Source organism: Pseudophryne corroboree, chromosome 5, assembly GCF_028390025.1.
Source record: "Pseudophryne corroboree isolate aPseCor3 chromosome 5, aPseCor3.hap2, whole genome shotgun sequence".
Taxonomy (NCBI): Eukaryota; Metazoa; Chordata; class Amphibia; order Anura; family Myobatrachidae; genus Pseudophryne; species Pseudophryne corroboree.
Window position 1 is genome coordinate 725842801 of NC_086448.1, and position 19364 is coordinate 725862164.

General features: G+C 40.9%; 1 protein-coding gene across 5 annotated transcripts in view; it reads left to right on the plus strand.

Moving 5' to 3' along the window:
* The first annotated feature begins 275 nt into the window (after window positions 1-275).
* RALYL (RALY RNA binding protein like) overlaps window positions 276-19364 on the plus strand; it is a 1174022-nt gene continuing 1154933 nt past the window's right edge. For 3 of the 5 annotated variants that reach the window (XM_063924012.1, XM_063924016.1, XM_063924020.1), the window contains exon 1: window positions 1528-1624. The gene's annotated coding sequence lies outside the window, so the exon portion shown is untranslated. Of the gene's footprint in view, window positions 753-1527; window positions 1625-19364 lie in introns of those variants that run through there. The other 2 variants (XM_063924013.1, XM_063924021.1) reach the window with 1 other exon arrangement.

A 19364-nucleotide genomic window follows, 5' to 3' on the forward strand; every position in this document is an offset into this window, starting at 1 on the left:
GAGATGAACATCAAGTATACTGTATATGTGATCTAAAATATTCTAATTGCATTGCATGAACATCCAGATGCACCACCAGGTGTGCCAGCTGCACAATAATGTATTGCCACACTGTAATGCACCCTGGTATAGTGTCCGGTGCCCAGGACATTGCAGTGAGCAGACTCTCTCTCTGTCTCTCTCTGTCTCCAGCACGGCTCTGCTTTTACTGGTGCTGCCTTCCCCACTCCACCCCTTCCTCTCCACAGCAACCTCCGTGTCAGCTTCAGCACCACGAGCCGCGGACAGCGTCCCAGGGACTGGCAGCTGCAATCACCGGGGTCCTGCAGACCGGAGGGTGCATTGGGGAAACTTGTGCCGGACTTGTCTGATGCTCTGCTTCTGCAGCATTTGCAAAATAGAATCAAAAGGGGGGTTAAAAGACACCTGATTCCCTTTATTTCCAAGCTCATCCACTTCAAGGTGGCAGCAACCTGAGCTCTGCCAGGATCTTGCTGCATGTGCCAGTCTCCCACCTCCATCCAGCATCTCACCACCTTGCTCCTGCCCCACAGCACCCCCCCCCCCCCCCCATACCTCCATCCAGTCATCCCACCTCCTCTGCCTGCAAGCCAGCCTGGCTCCAAGTCACGTGTCAGTGCCCGAGGCAGAGACCGAGAGAGAGAGAAGCTGCTCACTCCTTCTCACACCGCCATACTGTATTTTACTCCTAAATAATCCCATTTTTATTACAACATTTTACCCCCCACTGGGTGAGTACCTTCTCGGTGACAATCTTGTCTTTTTTTTTTTTTTGTCTTTTTTTGTTTTTGTTTTCTTTTTCTCTTATTATATTTATATATCTTTTTTAAACAAAAACTTCTTTTGCTGGTTGTTTAAAATGGGAGCTGGGGCATGCTTTTTAACCCTGAGTGCAAGTTTTTGTAGCAGGCTGGGTGCTAGAAAGAGAGGTGCTGAATCTGCTAGCTGCTGGGAGAGAGCCTCAGCTCACACAGTATATGCAACTGGTTTTCATTGACAATGTGAAGTAGATGTACAGTAGTGTTCTTATTTTTAATTATTATCCTTTTTTAATTTTTTTTTTTACATAACAAAGCATGTTTATAACTCTTGAGTCTATTTTTGCTGCTTTATCTTTTTGGTGTATATTGGATTTGCAATACATTTCAGTGTCTCCCAAGAGTTTGTCTTCTTGTTACCTCTGGTGCAAGATGTTAATTTTCTTTTTCTTTTCTTGAACCTTGCAAAAGAAAGCACCTTTTTTATTTTTGCTTCTGTTTTTGTTTTTTCCCCCCTCTAAAATTTCTATTAAACCGTTTCATAAGGTGACCACTTTTTCTTACAATTGTGATCATTTTTTTTCTTCATTATAATTACTATTATTATTCTTACCTCCTCACCAATTTGATTGCCATTGACTTTTGCATATTTTATTTGTCCTCTCCTGAAGTAATTTTGGGGTACAAAAAAATTTATATATTTATATATCTGCTTTGTCCATCTATTTACAATTCCAATTGATGGCAGTGGAAGGTGTTTTTTTTTTTTTCTGGAAAAATGAAGTGCGGTTTGGTTTCCTTGTCAACAGAAGATGAAGTGAACATCTGAGACACTCACTGTGCAGGTACTTCATCCCTTGAAGGCGTTTCCGCTATTTGCATCCACAAGAGCAGGAACTAATCTAGCTATTGCTTTTCATTATCTATGTAATGTATGCATATTACTCAATACTGTTGTAACATAGCTGAGCAGTTACAGTGTAACTTGATAGCAGTATACAGTATGTATGCAATAGTGCTTTCCGCAAAGAGAGTGTTAATAAGTTTAATGTTGGTTCAGTCCGCAAAGTGTTCTAGAATTGTATTTAGCGCATACATGTATGATAATTACGGCATTTAAAGTATATAGATATATAGATATATATGCAAGCCTTAACTAGAATCTGTACTGTAGTACATCAAAGTCCTTTACCCTGTTAGCCCATCTGGAAATCAACTGGCATCCTATTAATTAGGCAACCGTTTTGTTTGCTGAGTGTGGTTTTGTATTTTTATAACAAGCTACAGCTCTGCAAAAGGTCAACAGACATCTCAAGAGTTATGCTAACTACAGCCTTTGTCAAATGTATCTCTGACAATCTCATGTTACCTAGTTTACAATGGATGAATGGCTTAAGCATCATTCCAGATTTGTTGGCACTGGGTAAGGAAATTGCTGTTTACCAACATTATATACATCATTTTGGCTGACATGTATTGTGTAGCTGTCACTCTTTTATTATCATTGATGATTTAATAGTTTCCGGAGAACATACCAGCATATTACATTCCGTGTTTCAACGTCAGTTAGTGTTTCAGGGCTTGCAGGTGTATTTAACATAGCTGGAGGAAAGAAATAAACAAGAATAGTTTAGTTGTGATGCAGAGGTGTAAGCCATCCTTCAACAGTGAAGTATTGTTGCCCCAAGCAGTTTCAGACATGGGTAGTGATCCTGTCATTTAAGAGGTTGATATATTACAAATGGGATGTAGAAGATATATCACACTGAATACATTTACTTTTAAGACAGGCTTACTAATGCTTCTGATCAACTAATACAAAATACACTTTTTTAGATCTTGCAGTTGAATATCGACATTGTAGATATTTAATTATTGACTTATCCTGTTGATAGGATACATATGCTTTTTTTTTGGAAGTACAGTAATGTGACTCATTTTCAAGATATTTCCAAAGGATGACAATACATAGATAACTGCATTATAATATTACAATAATTAGACTGTGTTATATTTGCTTGTTAAATGTACTGTGATAACGTTATATATGTGATGGACCTTCACTAAGTTTCTGAGGACTTTCTGGCCAGGTTTATGCATATTGCATACTATTTCAAAGAGCTGTTGGACAGTACTTTGTAAAAACTGTGCATTTATTTTCACTAAATACATTGCTGTGCATATAATGCTTTATATGTAAGCTATACAATATCATTTGTTATTCACCTACCTCTTGCTGAACTGCTGAACAAGCATTTTCCATAACGTACTGTATTGTCAGATCATACCGTATGCATGTTACACATTTTAATAACATAATAGTGAATGATTTCGTATAGTATATGATAACCACTTGTTACCTAATATGGTTTACATGACTGTGCTGGATCGCAATAAAGTACTGTGGGGTTCACTAATTGCATCAGTGGACAAAAGTTTGTGCAGTAATTGGTAGATATTATACACGTGATGTCAATATGTGTATAAACTTCTATAAATATTACCTGCATAAACACTGAGATCCAATTTCATTGCTTATAATGGTCATTTTTGGTGTCATCATAATGTTCAGTAAGAAATATACTACTATATAAGGAACAGTGGGGCAGATTTATTAAGGCTAGAGAAGTGATAAAGAAATGATAAGTAAAAGTTGATAACGCACCAGCCAATCATTATGGGTTTGAAGAAATTACAGTTAGGAGCTGATTGGCTGGTGCATTATCACCTGCCACTTATCACTTCACTGCTTTATCACTTCTCCAGGCTTAATACATCTGCCTTCTACTTAGAATTCAGGGGTAGTAGAAGTTAAATAGATGTGTAAGACCTGTACAAACATGCTCTGCCTACAGCCTTTGCTTTTATATGGTTACTTAACTGTTCGGTGACTTGTAATATCCATATAAATTACAGTGGAAAATGTATTATCCCATTTGTATTGTAGTCAGTACATGTAGATATGTGTCTGATACTGTATTCGTAATCCCATCACAATACCCCATGGATTTCAATGGCTTGACATTATGTTATTTAGTTGTGGCATTATTACAAATTATTTGCATTTAGACAAGATTTGATTGCAAAGTTGATTGTAAAGTTTTATAGCTATAAAGTGTCTTTCATGTCAGTGAGCATTTGGCACCTGTTAATTGTTGATAATTACAGACTGCAACAATTCCAGTTAAATGTAAGATTAATTAACTTAATTAGAACCAGGAAGCACAATATCAATAAGGACAGTATTTGTAAGTGTTAAAGCAACATTGTTATATGCTTAAGGGATATTGTTTTGTATTACCGGACATATTATGTATTCTTGTGACAGTAGACCACCTTTAATGCCCTTTTCCAGTTACAAATAATGGATGGTTTAATTCTCTACTCTACCATTATCCAGTCATCAATGATCTGGAAAATAACGACTCACTGCTTTTTGCCAGTCATGTTATGAACAAGGTACAAAACAAAGGCATTTTAATGGTTAACACAAGAAAAAGTTAAAAAGTCATAGTATGCAAAGAAAATATGTAAAATTAGGTTAGATAAAACAGAGACTAAAAAGCAGATTGCTAAAGATAGTAAGTCACAAAAAGTTTTCCAATTGCATCTATACACTAATGTTAGAAAACAATTAAAATAAACAGTAGTGGTAACTAACATATGGCTAGACCAACTGATGCATGTGCAGTACTGTATGTACGGTACATGAGGAAACACTGTAGTTAGCTGAGTAACCAATTCAAGGAATAATTTAAAATTAATCAAAACAGTTTGTGTTAACATTAACAGCAGCTCTTGACTTTTTAACACTTGAACTATCTTGTATATAGCCTATATAATCATGTACAGGTTTAGTATCCTATATCTAGAATGCTTGGGACCAGAAGTATTTTGGATATCGGAATTTTCTGTATTTTGGAATAATTACATACCATAATGAGATATCATGGTGATGGGACCCAAGTCTAAGCACAGAATGCATTTATGTTTCATATACACCGTATACACACAGCCTGAAGGTCATTATAGCCAATATTTTTAATAACTTTGTGCCTTAAACAAAGTTTGTGTACATACATGCAATTCATTTATGTTTCATACACACCTTATACACACAGCCTGAAGGTCATTCAATACAATATTTTTAATAACTCTGTGTATTAAACAAAGTTTGTGTACACTGAGCCATCAGAAAACAAAGGTTTCACTATCTCAGTCTCACTCAAAAAATTCTGTATTTCAGAATATTCCGTATTTCTAAATATTTGGATATTGGATACTCAACCTGTATTCATATTTACACATGACAGCTATGTCAGATTATGAACACAAAGATCGTTACTTGGACAGTATGGCAATTAAATAGGATGGTCAATGTACACAACATATATGTGAGTTAGTGCACCGTAGCTAGGCCATGGTAATAATCTTGGTAGATTCATACACCTTTCTTCCCTTTCCTCAGATGCTATTCCTTTACATCTGTCTATACACTGATTTCCTATTAAATACAAGATACAGTTTAACATTCTAGTTCAAAGATACAACAAAAGGCAAAAAAAAATTCTCCACTAGTGAAGAAAAAAGAAGCGCTGATATTCAAATATTGTTTGTTTTAATAATTATAATATAACATACATAAAAATAAACAATTGGTATTAATAAATCAATATAATAAATTTCCGGCCGGTAAATGAAATATGCCCCACATTAAAACAAGCACATTTAAAAAGTTCAAAAGGAACTATGATATGAGTGTCCTTTGTAGGAATTTAAAGTGTCCAAAAGCTGGTAGTTTATTCCACCTGACTAGAAGCCCAATGGCAGTCTTATATACAGTCCTTCCGGCCGCTGGTAGCTATTCCTTTATTTGCGGACATATCCAGAGGTATAGTCAAAAAGCCTTGTTGTGATTAGTGTAGGATAGCAGTAACTCACCAATGGTGCTCGTCAGCACTCCGCTATCATCAGGCACATCACACCCGGCACATCACACAGAGATCAGTCTCCTCTCTCTGGTCTCGGGCTGCCCGCCAGCAATGCAAGGGCTTTTAACACTGGTGGAAACAACAATATAGCGGTGAGCGCTCACCCGCTGCACGCCCCATATAAACCACACAGCAGCACAGTTCTCTCCTCGGACACCACGTCACTTGCAGGTCGCAAAAGTCCAATTCCTCTTCCCAATGCGGGGGAATGAATAGAAGCCGGCTGCTGACGTATGAATAATTGGTTAACGCGTTTCCCTGCCTTAGAGTCCGATCGGCGGCTTCCTCAGGAATAGCTACCAGCAGCCGGGGGGACTGTATATAAGATTGCCATTGGGCTTCTAGTCAGGTGGAATAAACTACCAGCTTTTGGACACTTTAAATTCCTACAAAGGACACTCATATCATAGTTCCTTTTGAACTTTTTAAATGTGCTTGTTTTAAAGTGGGGCATATTTAATTTACCGTCCGGTAATTTATTATATTGATTTATTAATACCAATTGTTTATTTTTAAGTATGTTATAATTATTAAAACAAACAATATTTGAATATCAGTGCATCTTGTTTCTTCACTAGTGGAGAAACATTTTTGCCTTTAGTTTAACAATCAGTGGGAAGAGTATACCTACTTAAGAGGCAGCAGATACTCAAATATCATCAGCTGGCACTGGGTAATCTTTATATGTACAAAGATACAACACCCTCAGTAACCTCTTACCTCCACTCATCTCCTTTATAGTTTCCAGGAACTCTCCAAAATGGAAATTCCACTCTAAATATGTTCTCCATCTCTCTTCCCCACTGATCCTCTAGGATTCCTCACTCACGCCCCCAGAATTTATTCCATGGAACCATCTTTCTCACACTATCAGACATTTACAATGTCTTGCAGCATTTACACTATCCCTTAAAGCTAATCTTTTCAGACAGGTATCTAACCTGACTCCATAACAACTCAACTCATAGAAATGATCTTTCAAATCTTTTTCCACCATGATCTGATATACAATGTGCACTCACCCTGTCAGCTGGTATGGTTCATCTCTTTTTCTTTCTATCTCTTTTACCTTTACATTGTAAACTTTCTTAAATTTCTACTGTAGTTCTTAATGTGTCTCCATGTTGTGTAAATGTTAACATTTACATAATTGGTATAATACTCTTTACTATCAACTCTGAAATGTTGACACCTTTTGCATTGATTAGTTCATTAATGAAGCAATTCAATAAATAATAGTGGTACCTATGAAATTAATTTTATTTAGTCAGAGAAATCAGAAAGGGAATATCCTTTTGGCAACCTAAGGGGCGAAAGTTAACCGAGTAACAGCACTCACTGTATATATAATTAGGTTGTGCAGTAGATAATAGAATCCAGAGATGCAATAATTATTTGTAATAGTTACAGTGTTAATATTACTGTATATGTCACTGGTTCAATCACATGTCAAAAAATGTGATATACTTTATAAGAAATAATAGAAAAGACCTTGGGAATTTTACTTATACATTAAAGGTATGCTGTAGGTTACATTTGTTTATTCTGTAAGGGGACCAAAGAAACCTGTAGTGACAGCAGGGCAGAAGTGCATACATGCCACCCATTTATTACCACCAACCCCCTTCCCCCCCGGCTTAGAGATCCAACTGCTATCAGTTATAGACATTTCTGACCGGTGTATGCACACACCACTGGATAACGTTTTTGGTCATCCTCCTCCCCATGAGCCTAAACTTGTTAGGACACACCAGAGATTGTTATGTACACAATACCAACCTCTTGGGACTGAGAGACAAACCACCACATTGCTGTTTGAGAAGCTTTCTCCTGTGGTGTTTGTAGGTGGGCTGCCAGCATTATAGGTTAGGCCTGGAAGAAAAACCTTGCATTAGCCTTCTAGCCATCTTTGGCCCCCTCCTCCTCTCCATCTTGTGGCGGCTGACTGTACTGCGGGGTCAGTACCACCTGACCAGCTGTCCTAGGTGGCACTAATCAGTCTTTACAAGAAAGGGTGGAGGTTAGAAATGTGGAGCAAAGAGGCTGCTCACAACCTGGAAGTTGTAAGCAGAAAGAAAGCACAATTACTTTATACACTTTTCAATTTTTATTTTATTTCCCTGGTCTTAAGAAATAAGTCACAGTAATCCTATATTTTTAATCCAAACCAATTAACATTGCTTTATATTTGTCTTAGTTGTGTGTCTCTTTGCCTTCCCATGTATTCTTTTTCTTTTATAAGCGTTACTTTCAGTAAGTATGACAGACCTCTTAGTATTGCATTAGAAAAGGGCTTTATTTCCAAGAATACATATTCAGCCAGAAAACAGTTGAGTCCCTTAGGTGTTGAAGATATATCTGATGTGGATATTTCAAAACCCTTTTCATCTTCATAAATGCCGCCATCTTGCTTCTTAAAAGCCATGAGTCATTACAAGGAGAATGCGCGCATATATCTTCCGATCTTTTCCATAGGGATTACAGTGCCAAAGCAGACAGAGAGAATAAAAAAAACACTGGACTTTACATACTGCAGGATTGAAAATCAAGACATGTACAGTGTGTAGGCTAATTTACAAGACAACTAGAAAAGGTGCTAACATGGAGAGAGTGTCAAATGAACTCTAGATTTGCTTGGCAGAAAGTCGGCACCAGGAGAATAACAATAATGTGTCAAGAGCCCGATTCTCAAGTTTATGTGTAGCCCTTTATCACACTGTCCAAATAACAAATGAACATGTTTATTACAATGAAGTAAAGGATCCATTTTCCTTGGGTTTGAGTTGGTCGATATATACCAACACTGTCACAATAGGACAATATAATATAATGCAGCAAATACTGTTGGCCTAAATTAATAAAGTGCAGTGTCAGCTTAGCAGTGATGATTTTTGTATAGATAAAAGAAAAAATGTTCAAGGACGAATCTCTGTATGTTGATTAGCATTATACAGAGTAAACATCATAATAAACAAACGTTTTGATATTTTAACCCCCAACATTTTTTATAATTGCCAGAAATATTTAATTAAGGAATTTAATTAGTTAAGAAAACATAGAAGGTGAAATTGAAACAGCTATTTATTGCCACTAAAGGATAGGTATTGTAAGACATAAAACTAAAATGTAACACAGCATCAAACATGCAAAGATAAATTTAGACTTACTGTAGTATACTGTACTATGGGGGTCTATTTATTAAGTCTTGGAGAGAGATAAAGTATCAGCCACTCAGCTAATAACTGCGATTTTACAGGCTGTGTTAAAAAAATTATAGGAGCTGGCTGGTTGGTTCTTTATCTCTTTCCAAGGCTTAGTAAATAGACCCCTATGAAATGTATTGGAGAGGTCAAAAAGGCATAGCACTTTTCACAGCAAAGACAGATAGACATCTGAATAAATTGGTGACATATGGGGCAGAGATGTAACAATTTGCATAATAAAAATCTCTGTTGATTGTGAATTGTACATAACTGATTATATTATATGCAGTAGTCTTCTAATTGTTCCATTGACATCAATGACAGTTATTTCCCTGTTGAGTGAAAATAATAAATAGGAATAAAACTTGGTGATCCTTTAAAGTACACTGCAATGTGCGTAATAATTAAAGGGATGTAGTTATGTGACCGGGACCTACATCCCGGACTCTCACTATCCTGACGGTCGGCATTCTGGCCAACAGGGACTATTCCCACTCGTGGGTGTCCACGACACCCATAGGGCGGTATTCAAATGATATATCACGCCCAATCTCCTTTCTAAAGCGATCCCCGTTATCGCGCATATCGTGCCCATAGTAATCAGGTTTAGCTGCATAAAGGGTTGGGCACCCTCGCTACACCAGGGGTAGAGAGCTGAAATTATTATACCACACCCTTCAGCAGAAACAAAACGGGTGTGGAAGGGGGTGAAAAGAATTGAATACCGCCCATAGAGTGGGAATAGAACCAGTGGCAAGCGTAGCTCACCACCGAGCCTACAAGGGGCTTTGTTGCACTGGCCCCTTCCCTGCCAGGTATCTAACTGCCGGGATTCCGCCGTAAGTATTGTGACCACCAGTCACACATACCAAACACTAAATAAGTAAATAATATCACACTCCTGTAGCATATGGAGAAACACAGTTTAGATCCATAAATAGTAGAGATGAGCGCCGGAAATTTTTCGGGTTTTGTGTTTTGGTTTTGGGTTCGGTTCCGCGGCCGTGTTTTGGGTTCGAACGCGTTTTGGCAAAACCTCACCGAATTTTTTTTTGTCGGATTCGGGTGTGTTTTGGATTCGGGTGTTTTTTTAAAAAAACACTAAAAAACAGCTTAAATCATAGAATTTGGGGGTCATTTTGATCCCAAAGTATTATTAACCTCAAAAACCATAATTTACACTCATTTTCAGTCTATTCTGAATACCTCACACCTCACAATATTATTTTTAGTCCTAAAATTTGCACCTAGGTCGCTGGATGACTAAGCTGGGCGACCCTAGTGGCCGACACAAACACCGGGCCCATCTAGGAGTGGCACTGCAGTGTCACGCAGGATGGCCCTTCCAAAAAACCCTCCCCAAACAGCACATGACGCAAAGAAAAAAAGAGGCGCAATGAGGTAGCTGTGTGAGTAAGATAAGCGACCCTAGTGGCCGACACAAACACCGGGCCCATCTAGGAGTGGCACTGCAGTGTCACGCAGGATGTCCCTTCCAAAAAACCCTCCCCAAACAGCACATGACGCAAAGAAAAAAAGAGGCGCAATGAGGTAGCTGTGTGAGTAAGATAAGCGACCCTAGTGGCCGACACAAACACCGGGCCCATCTAGGAGTGGCACTGCAGTGTCACGCAGGATGTCCCTTCCAAAAAACCCTCCCCAAACAGCACATGACGCAAAGAAAAAAAGAGGCACAATGAGGTAGCTGTGTGAGTAAGATAAGCGACCCTAGTGGCCGACACAAACACCGGGCCCATCTAGGAGTGGCACTGCAGTGTCACGCAGGATGGCCCTTCCAAAAAACCCTCCCCAAACAGCACATGACGCAAAGAAAAATTAAAGAAAAAAGAGGTGCAAGATGGAATTGTCCTTGGGCCCTCCCACCCACCCTTATGTTGTATAAACAGGACATGCACACTTTAACCAACCCATCATTTCAGTGACAGGGTCTTCCACACGACTGTGACTGATATGACGGGTTGGTTTGGACCCCCACCAAAAAAGAAGCAATGAATCTCTCCTTGCACAAACTGGCTCTACAGAGGCAAGATGTCCACCTCATCATCATCCTCCGATATATCACCGTGTACATCCCCCTCCTCACAGATTATCAATTCGTCCCCACTGGAATCCACCATCTCAGCTCCCTGTGTACTTTGTGGAGGCAATTGCTGCTGGTCAATGTCTCCGCGGAGGAATTGATTATAATTCATTTTAATGAACATCATCTTCTCCACATTTTCTGGATGTAACCTCGTACGCCGATTGCTGACAAGGTGAGCGGCGGCACTAAACACTCTTTCGGAGTACACACTTGTGGGAGGGCAACTTAGGTAGAATAAAGCCAGTTTGTGCAAGGGCCTCCAAATTGCCTCTTTTTCCTGCCAGTATAAGTACGGACTGTGTGACGTGCCTACTTGGATGCGGTCACTCATATAATCCTCCACCATTCTTTCAATGTTGAGAGAATCATATGCAGTGACAGTAGACGACATGTCCGTAATCGTTGTCAGGTCCTTCAGTCCGGACCAGATGTCAGCATCAGCAGTCGCTCCAGACTGCCCTGCATCACCGCCAGCGGGTGGGCTCGGAATTCTGAGCCTTTTCCTCGCACCCCCAGTTGCGGGAGAATGTGAAGGAGGAGATGTTGACAGGTCGCGTTCCGCTTGACTTGACAATTTTCTCACCAGCAGGTCTTTCAACCCCAGCAGACTTGTGTCTGCCGGAAAGAGAGATCCAAGGTAGGCTTTAAATCTAGGATCGAGCACGGTGGCCAAAATGTAGTGCTCTGATTTCAACAGATTGACCACCCGTGAGTCCTTGTTAAGCGAATTAAGGGCTCCATCCACAAGTCCCACATGCCTAGCGGAATCGCTCCGTGTTAGCTCCTCCTTCAATGTCTCCAGCTTCTTCTGCAAAAGCCTGATGAGGGGAATGACCTGACTCAGGCTGGCAGTGTCTGAACTGACTTCACGTGTGGCAAGTTCAAAGGGCATCAGAACCTTGCACAACGTTGAAATCATTCTCCACTGCGCTTGAGACAGGTGCATTCCACCTCCTATATCGTGCTCAATTGTATAGGCTTGAATGGCCTTTTGCTGCTCCTCCAACCTCTGAAGCATATAGAGGGTTGAATTCCACCTCGTTACCACTTCTTGCTTCAGATGATGGCAGGGCAGGTTCAGTAGTTTTTGGTGGTGCTCCAGTCTTCTGTACGTGGTGCCTGTACGCCGAAAGTGTCCCGCAATTCTTCTGGCCACCGACAGCATCTCTTGCACGCCCCTGTCGTTTTTTAAAAAATTCTGCACCACCAAATTCAAGGTATGTGCAAAACATGGGACGTGCTGGAATTTGCCCACATTTAATGCACACACAATATTGCTGGCGTTGTCCGATGCCACAAATCCACAGGAGAGTCCAATTGGGGTAAGCCATTCCGCGATGATCTTCCTCAGTTGCCGTAAGAGGTTTTCAGCTGTGTGCGTATTCTGGAAAGCGGTGATACAAAGCGTAGCCTGCCTAGGAAAGAGTTGGCGTTTGCGAGATGCTGCTACTGGTGCCGCCGCTGCTGTTCTTGCGGCGGGAGTCCATACATCTACCCAGTGGGCTGTCACAGTCATATAGTCCTGACCCTGCCCTGCTCCACTTGTCCACATTTCCGTGGTTAAGTGGACATTGGGTACAACTGCATTTTTTAGGACACTGGTGAGTCTTTTTCTGACGTCCGTGTACATTCTCGGTATCGCCTGCCTAGAGAAGTGGAACCTAGATGGTATTTGGTAACGGGGGCACACTGCCTCAATAAATTGTCTAGTTCCCTGTGAACTAACGGCGGATACCGGACGCACGTCTAACACCAACATAGTTGTCAAGGCCTCAGTTATCCGCTTTGCAGCAGGATGACTGCTGTGATATTTCATCTTCCTCGCAAAGGACTGTTGGACAGTCAATTGTTTACTGGAAGTAGTACAAGTGGGCTTACGACTTCCCCTCTGGGATGACCATCGACTCCCAGCAGCAACAACAGCAGCGCCAGCAGCAGTAGGCGTTACACGCAAGGATGCATCGGAGGAATCCCAGGCAGGAGAGGAATCGTCAGAATTGCCAGTGACATGGCCTGCAGGACTATTGGCATTCCTGGGGAAGGAGGAAATTGACACTGAGGGAGTTGGTGGGGTGGTTTGCGTGAGCTTGGTTACAAGAGGAAGGGATTTACTGGTCAGTGGACTGCTTCCGCTGTCACCCAAAGTTTTTGAACTTGTCACTGACTTATTATGAATGCGCTGCAGGTGACGTATAAGGGAGGATGTTCCGAGGTGGTTAACGTCCTTACCCCTACTTATTACAGCTTGACAAAGGCAACACACGGCTTGACACCTGTTGTCCGCATTTCTGTTGAAATACCTCCACACCGAAGAGCTGATTTTTTTGGTATTTTCACCAGGCATGTCAACGGCCATATTCCTCCCACGGACAACAGGTGTCTCCCCGGGTGCCTGACTTAAACAAACCACCTCACCATCAGAATCCTCCTGGTCAATTTCCTCCCCAGCGCCAGCAACACCCATATCCTCCTCATCCTGGTGTACTTCAACACTGACATCTTTAATCTGACTATCAGGAACTGGACTGCGGGTGCTCCTTCCAGCACTTGCAGGGGGCGTGCAAATGGTGGAAGGCGCATGCTCTTCACGTCCAGTGTTGGGAAGGTCAGGCATCGCAACCGACACAATTGGACTCTCCTTGTGGATTTGGGATTTCGAAGAACGCACAGTTCTTTGCGGTGCTACTGCTTTTGCCAGCTTGAGTCTTTTCATTTTTCTAGCGGGAGGCTGAGTGCTTCCATCCTCATGTGAAGCTGAACCACTAGCCATGAACATAGGCCAGGGCCTCAGCCGTTCCTTGCCACTCCGTGTGGTAAATGGCATATTGGCAAGTTTACGCTTCTCCTCCGACAATTTTATTTTAGGTTTTGGAGTCCTTTTTTTACTGATATTTGGTGTTTTGGATTTGACATGCTCTGTACTATGACATTGGGCATCGGCCTTGGCAGACGACGTTGCTGGCATTTCATCGTCTTGGCCATGACTAGTGGCAGCAGCTTCAGCACGAGGTGGAAGTGGATCTTGATCTTTCCCTAATTTTGGAACCTCAACATTTTTGTTCTCCATATTTTAATAGGCACAACTAAAAGGCACCTCAGGTAAACAATGGAGATGGATGGATACTAGTATACTTATGGATGGACTGCCGAGTGCCGACACAGAGGTAGCTACAGCCGTGGACTACCGTACTGTGTCTGCTGCTAATATAGACTGGATGATAATGAGATGTAGTATATATTAAGAAGAAAGAAAAAAAATAACCACGGGTAGGTGGTATACAATTATGGATGGACTGCCGAGTGCCGACACAGAGGTAGCTACAGCCGTGGACTACCATACTGTGTCTGCTGCTAATATAGACTGGATGATAATGAGATGTAGTATATATAAAGAAGAAAGAAAAAAAATAACCACGGGTAGGTACTAGGTGGTATACAATTATGGATGGACTGCCGAGTGCCGACACAGAGGTAGCTACAGCCGTGGACTACCGTACTGTGTCTGCTGCTAATATAGACTGGATGATAATGAGATGTAGTATATATAAAGAAGAAAGAAAAAAAATAACCACGGGTAGGTACTAAGTGGTATACAATTATGGATGGACTGCCGAGTGCCGACACAGAGGTAGCTACAGCCATGGACTAACGTACTGTGTCTGCTGCTAATATAGACTTAATGATAATGAGATGTAGTATATATAAAGAAGAAAGAAAAAAAAACCACGGGTAGGTACTAGGTGGTATACAATTATGGATGGACTGCCGAGTGCCGACACAGAGGTAGCTACAGCCGTGGACTACCGTACTGTGTCTGCTGCTAATATAGACTGGATGATAATGAGATGTAGTATATATAAAGAAGAAAGAAAAAAAAACCACGGGTAGGTACTAGGTGGTATACAATTATGGATGGACTGCCGAGTGCCGACACAGAGGAAGCTACAGCCGTGGACTACCGTACTGTGTTTGCTGCTAATATAGACTGGATGATAATGAGATGTAGTATATATAAAGAAGAAAAAAAATAACCACGGGTAGGTACTAGGTGGTATACAATTATGGATGGACTGCCGAGTGCCGACACAGAGGTAGCTACAGCCGTGGACTAACATACTGTGTCTGCTGCTAATATAGACTGGATGATAATGAGATGTAGTATATATAAAGAAGAAAGAAAAAAAACCACGGGTAGGTACTAGGTGGTATACAATTATGGATGGACTGCCGAGTGCCGACACAGAGGTAGCTACAGCCGTGGACTACAGTACTGTGTCTGCTGCTAATATAGACTGGATGATAATGAGATGTAGTATATATAAAGAAGAAAGAAAAAAAATAACCACAGGTAGGTACTAGGTGGTATACAATTATGGATGGACTGCCGAGTGCCGACACAGAGGTAGCTACAGCCGTGGACTAACGTACTGTGTCTGCTGCTAATATAGACTGGATGATAATGAGATGTAGTATATATAAAGAAGAAAGAAAAAAAAACCACGGGTAGGTACTAGGTGGTATACAATTATGGATGGACTGCCGAGTGCCGACACAGAGGTAGCTACAGCCGTGGACTACCGTACTGTGTCTGCTGCTAATATAGACTGGATGATAATGAGATGTAGTATATATAAAGAAGAAAGAAAAAAAATAACCACGGGTAGGTACTAGGTGGTATACAATTATGGATGGACTGCCGAGTGCCGACACAGAGGTAGCTACAGCCGTGGACTAACGTACTGTGTCTGCTGCTAATATAGACTGGATGATAATGAGATGTAGTATATATAAAGAAGAAAGAAAAAAAAACACGGGTAGTTACTAGGTGGTATACAATTATGGATGGACTGCCGAGTGCCGACACAGAGGTAGCTACAGCCGTGGACTACCGTACTATGTCTGCTGCTAATATAGACTGGATGATAATGAGATGTAGTATATATAAAGAAGAAAGAAAAAAAATAACCACGGGTAGGTACTAGGTGGTATACAATTATGGATGGACTGCCGAGTGCCGACACAGAGGTAGCTACAGCCGTGGACTAACGTACTGTGTCTGCTGCTAATATAGACTGGATGATAATGAGATGTAGTATATATAAAGAAGAAAGAAAAAAAAACCACGGGTAGGTACTAGGTGGTATACAATTATGGATGGACTGCCGAGTGCCGACACAGAGGTAGCTACAGCCGTGGACTACCGTACTGTGTTTGCTGCTAATATAGACTGGATGATAATGAGATGTAGTATATATAAAGAAGAAAAAAAATAACCACGGGTAGGTACTAGGTGGTATACAATTATGGATGGACTGCCGAGTGCCGACACAGAGGTAGCTACAGCCGTGGACTAACGTACTGTGTCTGCTGCTAATATAGACTGGATGATAATGAGATGTAGTATATATAAAGAAGAAAGAAAAAAAAAAACCACGGGTAGGTACTAGTTGATATACAATTATGGATGGACTGCCGAGTGCCGACACAGAGGTAGCTACAGCCGTGGACTACAGTACTGTGTCTGCTGCTAATATAGACTGGATGATAATGAGATGTAGTATATATAAAGAAGAAAGAAAAAAAATAACCACAGGTAGGTATTAGGTGGTATACAATTATGGATGGACTGCCGAGTGCCGACACAGAGGTAGCTACAGCCGTGGACTAACGTACTGTGTCTGCTGCTAATATAGACTGGATGATAATGAGATGTAGTATATATAAAGAAGAAAGAAAAAAAAACCACGGGTAGGTACTAGGTGGTATACAATTATGGATGGACTGCCGAGTGCCGACACAGAGGTAGCTACAGCCGTGGACTACAGTACTGTGTCTGCTGCTAATATAGACTGGATGATAATGAGATGTAGTATATATAAAGAAGAAAGAAAAAAAATAACCACAGGTAGGTACTAGGTGGTATACAATTATGGATGGACTGCCGAGTGCCGACACAGAGGTAGCTACAGCCATGGACTAACGTACTGTGTCTGCTGCTAATATAGACTGGATGATAATGAGATGTAGTATATATAAAGAAGAAAGAAAAAAAAACCACGGGTAGATACTAGGTGGTATACAATTATGGATGGACTGCCGAGTGCCGACACAGAGGTAGCTACAGCCGTGGACTACCGTACTGTGTCTGCTGCTAATATAGACTGGATGATAATGAGATGTAGTATATATAAAGAAGAAAGAAAAAAAAACCACGGGTAGGTACTAGGTGGTATACAATTATGGATGGACTGCCGAGTGCCGACACAGAGGTAGCTACAGCCGTGGACTACCATACTGTGTTTGCTGCTAATATAGACTGGATGATAATGAGATGTAGTATATATAAAGAAGAAAAAAAATAACCATGGGTAGGTACTAGGTGGTATACAATTATGGATGGACTGCCGAGTGCCGACACAGAGGTAGCTACAGCCGTGGACTAACGTACTGTGTCTGCTGCTAATATAGACTGGATGATAATGAGATGTAGTATATATAAAGAAGAAAGAAAAAAAAACCACGGGTAGGTACTAGGTGGTATACAATTATGGATACACTGCCGAGTGCCGACACAGAGGTAGCTACAGCCGTGGACTACAGTACTGTGTCTGCTGCTAATATAGACTGGATGATAATGAGATGTAGTATATATAAAGAAGAAAGAAAAAAAATAACCACAGGTAGGTACTAGGTGGTATACAATTATGGATGGACTGCCGAGTGCCGACACAGAGGTAGCTACAGCCGTGGACTAACGTACTGTGTCTGCTGCTAATATAGACTGGATGATAATGAGATGTAGTATATATAAAGAAGAAAGAAAAAAAAACCACGGGTAGGTACTAGGTGGTATACAATTATGGATGGACTGCCGAGTGCCGACACAGAGGTAGCTACAGCCGTGGACTACCGTACTGTGTCTGCTGCTAATATAGACTGGATGATAATGAGATGTAGTATATATAAAGAAGAAAGAAAAAAAATAACCACGGGTAGGTACTAGGTGGTATACAATTATGGATGGACTGCCGAGTGCCGACACAGAGGTAGCTACAGCCGTGGACTAACGTACTGTGTCTGCTGCTAATATAGACTGGATGATAATGAGATGTAGTATATATAAAGAAGAAAGAAAAAAAAACCACGGGTAGGTACTAGGTGGTATACAATTATGGATGGACTGCCGAGTGCCGACACAGAGGTAGCTACAGCCGTGGACTACCGTACTGTGTCTGCTGCTAATATAGACTGGATGATAATGAGATGTAGTATATATAAAGAAGAAAGAAAAAAAATAACCACGGGTAGGTACTAGGTGGTATACAATTATGGATGGACTGCCGAGTGCCGACACAGAGGTAGCTACAGCCGTGGACTAACGTACTGTGTCTGCTGCTAATATAGACTGGATGATAATGAGATGTAGTATATATAAAGAAGAAAGAAAAAAAAACCACGGGTAGGTACTAGGTGGTATACAATTATGGATGGACTGCCGAGTGCCGACACAGAGGTAGCTACAGCCGTGGACTACCGTACTGTGTCTGCTGCTAATATAGACTGGATGATAATGAGATGTAGTATATATAAAGAAGAAAGAAAAAAAATAACCACGGGTAGGTACTAGGTGGTATACAATTATGGATGGACTGCCGAGTGCCGACACAGAGGTAGCTACAGCCGTGGACTAACGTACTGTGTCTGCTGCTAATATAGAGTCTAGACTGGATGATAAATTATTGATGAGATGAAATCAATATAATATCACTGTACTGCAGCCGGACAGGTACTATATATATTTATTATGTAATGACTGATGACGGACCTGCTGGACACTGTCAGGTCAGCAGCACAGCACCGCAGACTGCCAGTCTGCTACAGTAAGCTACTATAGTAGTATGTAATAGTATAAAGAATGAAAAAAAAAAAAACACGGGTAGGTGGTATACAATATTATATATATATATATATTATATACAATTTTATATATATATATATATATATATATATATATATATATATTAAACTGGTGGTGATTGATTATTAAACTGGTGGTCAGGTCACGTTGCAACTTGCAACTAGTACTCCGAGGCCTAAGCAGACAATCACAAAATAAAAAATATATTATTATACTGGTGGTCAGTGTGGTCACACAATGGCAGTGTGGCACTGACTCTGGCAGCAAAAATGTGCTGTGCACTGTACGTTATATGTACTCCTGAGTCCTGCTCTCAGACTCTAACTGCTCCCCACTGTCAGTGTCTCCCCCACAAGTCAGATAATTAAT